At 36.5% G+C, this 6397-nt stretch overlaps 1 long non-coding RNA gene across 1 annotated transcript; it reads left to right on the top strand.

Moving 5' to 3' along the window:
• Positions 1-377: 377 nt before the first annotated feature.
• Positions 378-3859, top strand: LOC139123708 (uncharacterized). The gene is made up of 3 exons (XR_011549772.1): positions 378-722; positions 1079-1116; positions 3840-3859. It is a non-coding gene; the product is annotated as an uncharacterized lncRNA (long non-coding RNA).
• Positions 3860-6397: the final 2538 nt, after the last annotated feature.

Below are 6397 nucleotides of genomic sequence, written 5' to 3' on the forward strand. Positions count from 1 at the left end.
ACAGGAGCTTTTTTGCATTGGTCGTGATCTGCTGTTGCACAGCACAATTCAGTGTCCAAGGTAGGTATCTGCATTTACAACCATGTAATTTCCATTTTGTTTTGGGAGCTTTTAAACTATTGACGTTGGTCTTGAGGATGACGATAAAGACATCGAAATTTAATCATAGTGTTGATTGCGATAAAAATGCAGTATCTCTGATTCTTTGAATAATGAAATTACATTACAGTTATATTTACTTATATACTGTTATTGTTTTCTTTGGTTCTTAATATTATAATGGCGTACATATGCTTTACTTTACAGGATGGAACGTAGACGTCACAAATTTTGTTATCAGAGATGTACATAACATCATATATCAACCAAACCGTTCTACCAAAATAACATTCGATGTTGATGTAGCTGTACACGGCACGTCCTGTGGCGACCCCTACTTTGAAGGACTGATCGTATACTTCAAAGGAAACGAGATCTCAAATGGGTTCGTCGCCAGCCAGACTCGTCTGTTGTTTGGAGACATAATCCCTATAGACAAAACAACTACTATAAGCGATGCCGTAGCTAACATAAACCTGACGTCGAGCACTGTCATAATTACCATTACCTTTGTGTTAGACTCCTCATTGAAGATCACGGTTGCTGTGGAGACCACTACTGTTACAACCTTGAAACTTGTTTGTCCTTCCATAATTCATCCCCTGGTGAATTAGATTGCTCAGGTAAATAATACATAGAACGACGATGATGATAATGATAATAATGATGATGATGATGATCATCATCATCATCATCATCATCTTATTTGTGGTGATGGTGTAGTTGTCGCTGCTGTTCTTGTTGTTGCGTGTGTAAAATATTACTGGTTTCTTTATTGTTGTTGTTGTAGTCGTTGTCGTTGCTTTGTAAATATCTTCTGTGGTGACCGTTATTGTTCATGTGGCTGTTGATATTGATGCTTTATGTCACTGAATATTGCCACATTTGCATACAAGATGCAGATATTTTGTGTCGCTCATAAAACAAAGCAATAATATAAAGTGACCACTTTTCCTGAACTTATTTATTTATCCCTAAGAATCCTAAATGAGCCGAAGAAGTCAGGTACAGAACAATGTAAGTACTTCATCCTTAAACATCTTATAGACTTCTCCGCTTGGTCTTTTGATATTACTCTGAGTGTACATTTAGAAACGGGTTTGATGTTAAACATTTTGAACAATGGTTGTATTTTTACACAGACTATTGACAATTCTCCAGCATGCAGTGAACTCCAATCCTCTCCTCGTGTACAGTATTGCGGATTGGCATATACATTTATATTTCGTCGACCATTATGTTTTGTAAAGATATGATATGACGATGCTATGAATTCTTTTGAATGTGAACCACATAACTTACCTCTGAAGCCAATTACTTACTTACACTCTTTTCTTCACAGTAATTTAATCAACCGGAGGCAACCTACGGACATGTCGCTATTTTCGAAAACCTTTCCTGACATTATTCGATGAGAAACAAAGGACTTTCCTTCCCACCATGATTGACGCTTTTTTACGATTAACAGTTTATTCAGATCATCATTGGACATGTAAGCAGTATCTGGTATTTACGTGATGTCAGGAGTTTATTCTAGCAAATATGTAATCAACGCAACTGAACCTAATGCCTTTATCATAAAAGAATTTGTTTTTAATTGAGAATGTACGCATAATTGCTTTGCCAAGTGAGACAAGATTGTTTAGGGTGATTATAGTCCAAAGCGAGAAACACACCTTTGTTGTTACCCATTCATTTCAATAACTGAAAAAAAATAAGGAATTTATCTGCACCACCTTTCGAGCTCGAAGATGGCACGGTAATGACTCAAAACATTTTCACTAATGACTCTGAGTCTTATTGGCACGTGCATGCCACATGACCTATATTCATGAAACTGGACGGCGACAAAAGACGAAGGCAGATATTTCTGTATACACAAACTTACGCACTTGAAAACGTGGATTTTACGTTAAAAAGATAATTTTGGTCTTCTGATTTTTTTCGGCGTTTCTATATCACTTTCAAGTAAACGCATTTCTTGGTGTAGAGTACATTCATTTGGTGCTGTATAATATGATAATACAAATGTTTAAAATAATAAGCATGTAAAAGAATAGTACCATTTTTATAAATATTATCCACACTTGTTAACAGATACATTCATGAGGTTTGGAAAAGAAACCTTGTAAAATAATGTATATTGATACATATAGACATTGGTGTGTATCTATAATTATTGCAAAACGTGTTCTAATATTTAAATTATGGTATGTAGCCTTCTATTGATTTCACGAAATAAATATGAAAAACAACTCAGTATAAAAACAAATTGTGCATTGAAAGTAAACTGTAGAATACAAAGTATTATTTGTGTTTACGTCAATTTTCCTGAAAAGGCCGATAAGTGATGCCTTTTAGTGATGATAACATTGATTCTGTGCGTGTGTGCTTAATTTGAATCCGGCCTTATAGAGAGGTCAAAATTGTCATTAAACCGGTGTCTATTGGAGGTAGAAATACTTTAACAGGTGAACGGGTTGTGAGGTGGGGGCAAATGTACTGAATAGGTCAACATGTTTAAGTCATGATAACTCTTATTTTTATCGCTGCTTAAATACAAATCAGAGATAAGTAATTAAAAGGCATCGAAATGTGTTTTGTACAGATGACTGACAAACAATGCAATGACTCAAAGTCTCATCAGAAGAAATTGAGATAGATATACCCCTTTTAGAAAAAAGGAGGGATTAAAAAAGCAACAAAAAGCGAAAAACTCATTCCTATAATTCCTTACATAAAGCGTAAGCGCAATGTCTAGTAAACATGACTTGATGACTGTATTTTCCCAATATGATCATTGTCCAGAGGAATTGAGCTAGTCATGTAATATCAGTTAATATCTTCACATTTTAATAAGCGTTCTTTCGTTGGCATCTTGTCGTTGACGACGATAAACATTATAAATGGTGCATAAATACAGACCACTAAATTTCTGTATTCGTAAGAACATCAAGTGCCACACTCTTTATACAAACACAAGTGAATAAAAATATTAACACGTAATTTAATTTAAGCAAATGTTAATGATGTACAATACAGCGAGATATTTGATTTTAAGTCAGTGTTTATAGGCCGGAAGTTAATATGGTATATCCGTTGCCGTAAGGAATGCCAAAATTGGTTTCTTACGAAAGGTTTTTATACGTACAAAGCGGATATTTATAGCACGGGCAGGGTATATCGCACTACTAGTTAATTGCGTCATGCGTTATTTCGTTGCACTACGGACATTACCTGAAACTAATCTTGCTTATTACACTCTTTGTCTGGTTCACCGTTCCCTCTTAAAGATGATTGGTTCTAGGTAGGTACAAGCAACATAATTTGAAAAAGAAAATACATTATTGTTGTAAATAATTATGTTTATTTCAGTGATAATATAAACAGCATCGTATTAGCATGTTTACGGCTTGAAAGACTGTGGCTGAATTGTGTAGAAATGTGTCTTTGTGTTTGATAATCAGGTCTTTCTGCTTACAGATAGCAGCAACTGACTTGTCGGTTTAGTTTTTTTGAAGTTTTTCCAATTATTCTTGAATTGCTCCAAGTCTGTGGGCGTATAAGTATCAAAACATAATAAATTGAAGACTAAGCACCAGTAAACCGTCATGCTAAGTTGCAGGCTGTCGCGTAGAGCGTTGGTTAATGCATGGCCCACAGGCAGTAACTTAGCTGTCGAGAAAAGCTTGGCAACTGAGGGCCAGTTTATAATTATCCTTCTTTGCGTTATCTTACAGGAAAGCCGTGTTAGTTGCTCTCTTTTACTCCACACTGTACCTGTACAAAGTTAATGGTATGTAACATACTTACACTGCATGAAAACCCAATAATTCAGATAAATTCACTCCAGTTGCCTGTATTGTAGTATAATACACGTGAATGTATTCATCTGTATATGCACTCTTCAGCTAAAATACAGGCAATAATCCATGTTAATACAGTAAGTATTATAGGGTTTTATGCAGTGTTACTTTTACACTAAATTTTGCTTCTGCTTTAATTCTGGTCTTGCAACGCCAATTATATAATTCCAGTAACTTGCTGGTGACGGATACACTCTTCTAAATGTCAAAGGTTAGGATGTCCGATTCGCTTTCTCAGAGGTTTGAGTTCGAAACCTATGAAGTCTACATTAGCCAACTCACAACCGGTGATTTAAGGAATGGCATGATCTGTGGTCTATGGGCAAGATTCGTTATTCCTTATTACTTCTTTGGTAATGGGCAATGCATAATCGATCCTTTGTTGCGAATTGGCTCAATTTTGATGAACGAAATTAAAAAAGATGTTATATAACGGTGCTTTTGACTTAAGCAATTGCCTTATAATCTTGGATATTAATATTCATGCAAGTACTATTTCATGAACATATCGCTATTGAAATCTCTCTCTCTCTCTCTCTCTCTCTCTCTCTCTCTCTCTCTCTCTCTCTCTTCAGAAGTACATATCAAAAATTCCGTAATACACGATGCTGGTGCTGTTAGATACAACCCTTTGTACCCAACCCAGATAACGATCGACATTGACATTGACACCGATATCGACATGGAAGATCTACACTGTAGCCATTACTTCGGAGGGTTTATCATTTATTTCAAAGGCAATGGTATTTCAAATGGGTTTGTTGCTGGGCAACACTGTCTGCGTTATAGTGACCGCATTCCCTTACGTTCTAGAATTGACATCAAGGATGTGGTTGCAATCGTCCAGCCAGACACTGAGAACTGTCGAAATTACAACCAACTCTGTATCAGACTTCTGACTGGCAGTCATTGCTGTGGGAGGGAGAAATGCGACACTGTTGAAACGTGTCTGGCCCTTGATACTTCGTCTACGGGTTCATTGGAATGTACAGGTACCTTTTGTCCATATGCCTATCCAATTGCATTCATGTCTTTTGTCACTCTACTGGGAATGAATGAATGAATGAATGAATGAATGATGTATGTATGTATGTATGTATGTATGTATGTATGTATGTATGTATGTATGTATGTATGTATGTATGTGTATGTATGTGTGCATGTGTGCAGGGAGGGAGGGAGGTACAATGGCATATAGATAGGAGAGCGCACAAAAAGGAGCACGTTTTATTTCACAAAAGTGCAGCGCTACAAGACTTAGTCTACATTCTTCACCCCGTTTCACTTTTTATTCAAAATATGAAACAGGGTGTAATAACAGCTAATTCAGCAATGACACTAATTTTGTGTTCCTTTATCACCGAGAATATGAAAACCATACAAAACGCCAAGGCACTTTAGTAACGCATTATCTTTACTGTACCAAACTTGTTTTTAACTTTATCAACCTATTGTGAGATGACAATATCCCTTCGTTTTGCACACAGTGTAATTTTATGCACTGAATCAAGGCCATCTCATCATGAAGGATATACGGACGGACAACTGAAGGCTGGGAATTATTGGAGAACAATCAGTCGATCACCGAGTACAAGTTTGCTTGATGCTGCTCTTTGATTTTGTACGACGTTCTGATTTCACTTTCATATGTGTTAAGTAATAATATGTATTGGATAATCTGTTTCATGAATATAACTTCCTACATTTACTGTCTGTATTTTACGTCATCGAAATCACGAATGGGTGACCATGTATGTATTCGGCCCCGGTTGTAGACAAATTAAGTGAAACCATCGTGAAAATGAATTAGTGGTCATGACCATTCATTCATTTTCGCCATAGTTTCATGTATCATGTCTAAAATCGGGGTCGAATGTATGCATGGTCACCCAAATATTCAGTATCTTTCAACATGTCAAACAATATAAATAGTATCTTGCAACAAACAAAATTCATGAAAAATGGACCGCAACCTTAAAGATCTGGCCAAGCTCAACTTACATGCTAACACATGAAATCAGTCAATCATTCCGTATCATTCACAAATGAAAAATTAATTTTAAGCGACTGATGACGAAAACTCTGTTTGAGAAACGTAGAGTTGAAGGATCGCAGAGTAATCTTGTTCGGGGTCTATACAAGCACAGTGACTGCCTCAACGGAATCATACACAAAACGCAAACAACAAAGATATGAAAGATGTGTGGAGATTTTTTCTATTATTACACATATTGGTTCAAATTGGTAAGGTTTGATTTCAGTCGGGGCGAAAGTAATACTTGATGTCAGAAATATCGCCGTCCAAACTCTCCGTGACATCTTACGAACGCGTTGAACTGTTCACAGTACTCCTCCAGCTGCAAGCGACAATCGTCTGTATCGCCGATGACGTCACGCACGCCTCTCCATGAGCCCTTTCGCGCTCATGGAAT

The sequence above is a fragment of the Ptychodera flava genome (genome assembly GCF_041260155.1).
Source record: "Ptychodera flava strain L36383 chromosome 23 unlocalized genomic scaffold, AS_Pfla_20210202 Scaffold_23__1_contigs__length_28996876_pilon, whole genome shotgun sequence".
NCBI classification, from domain to species: Eukaryota; Metazoa; Hemichordata; class Enteropneusta; family Ptychoderidae; genus Ptychodera; species Ptychodera flava.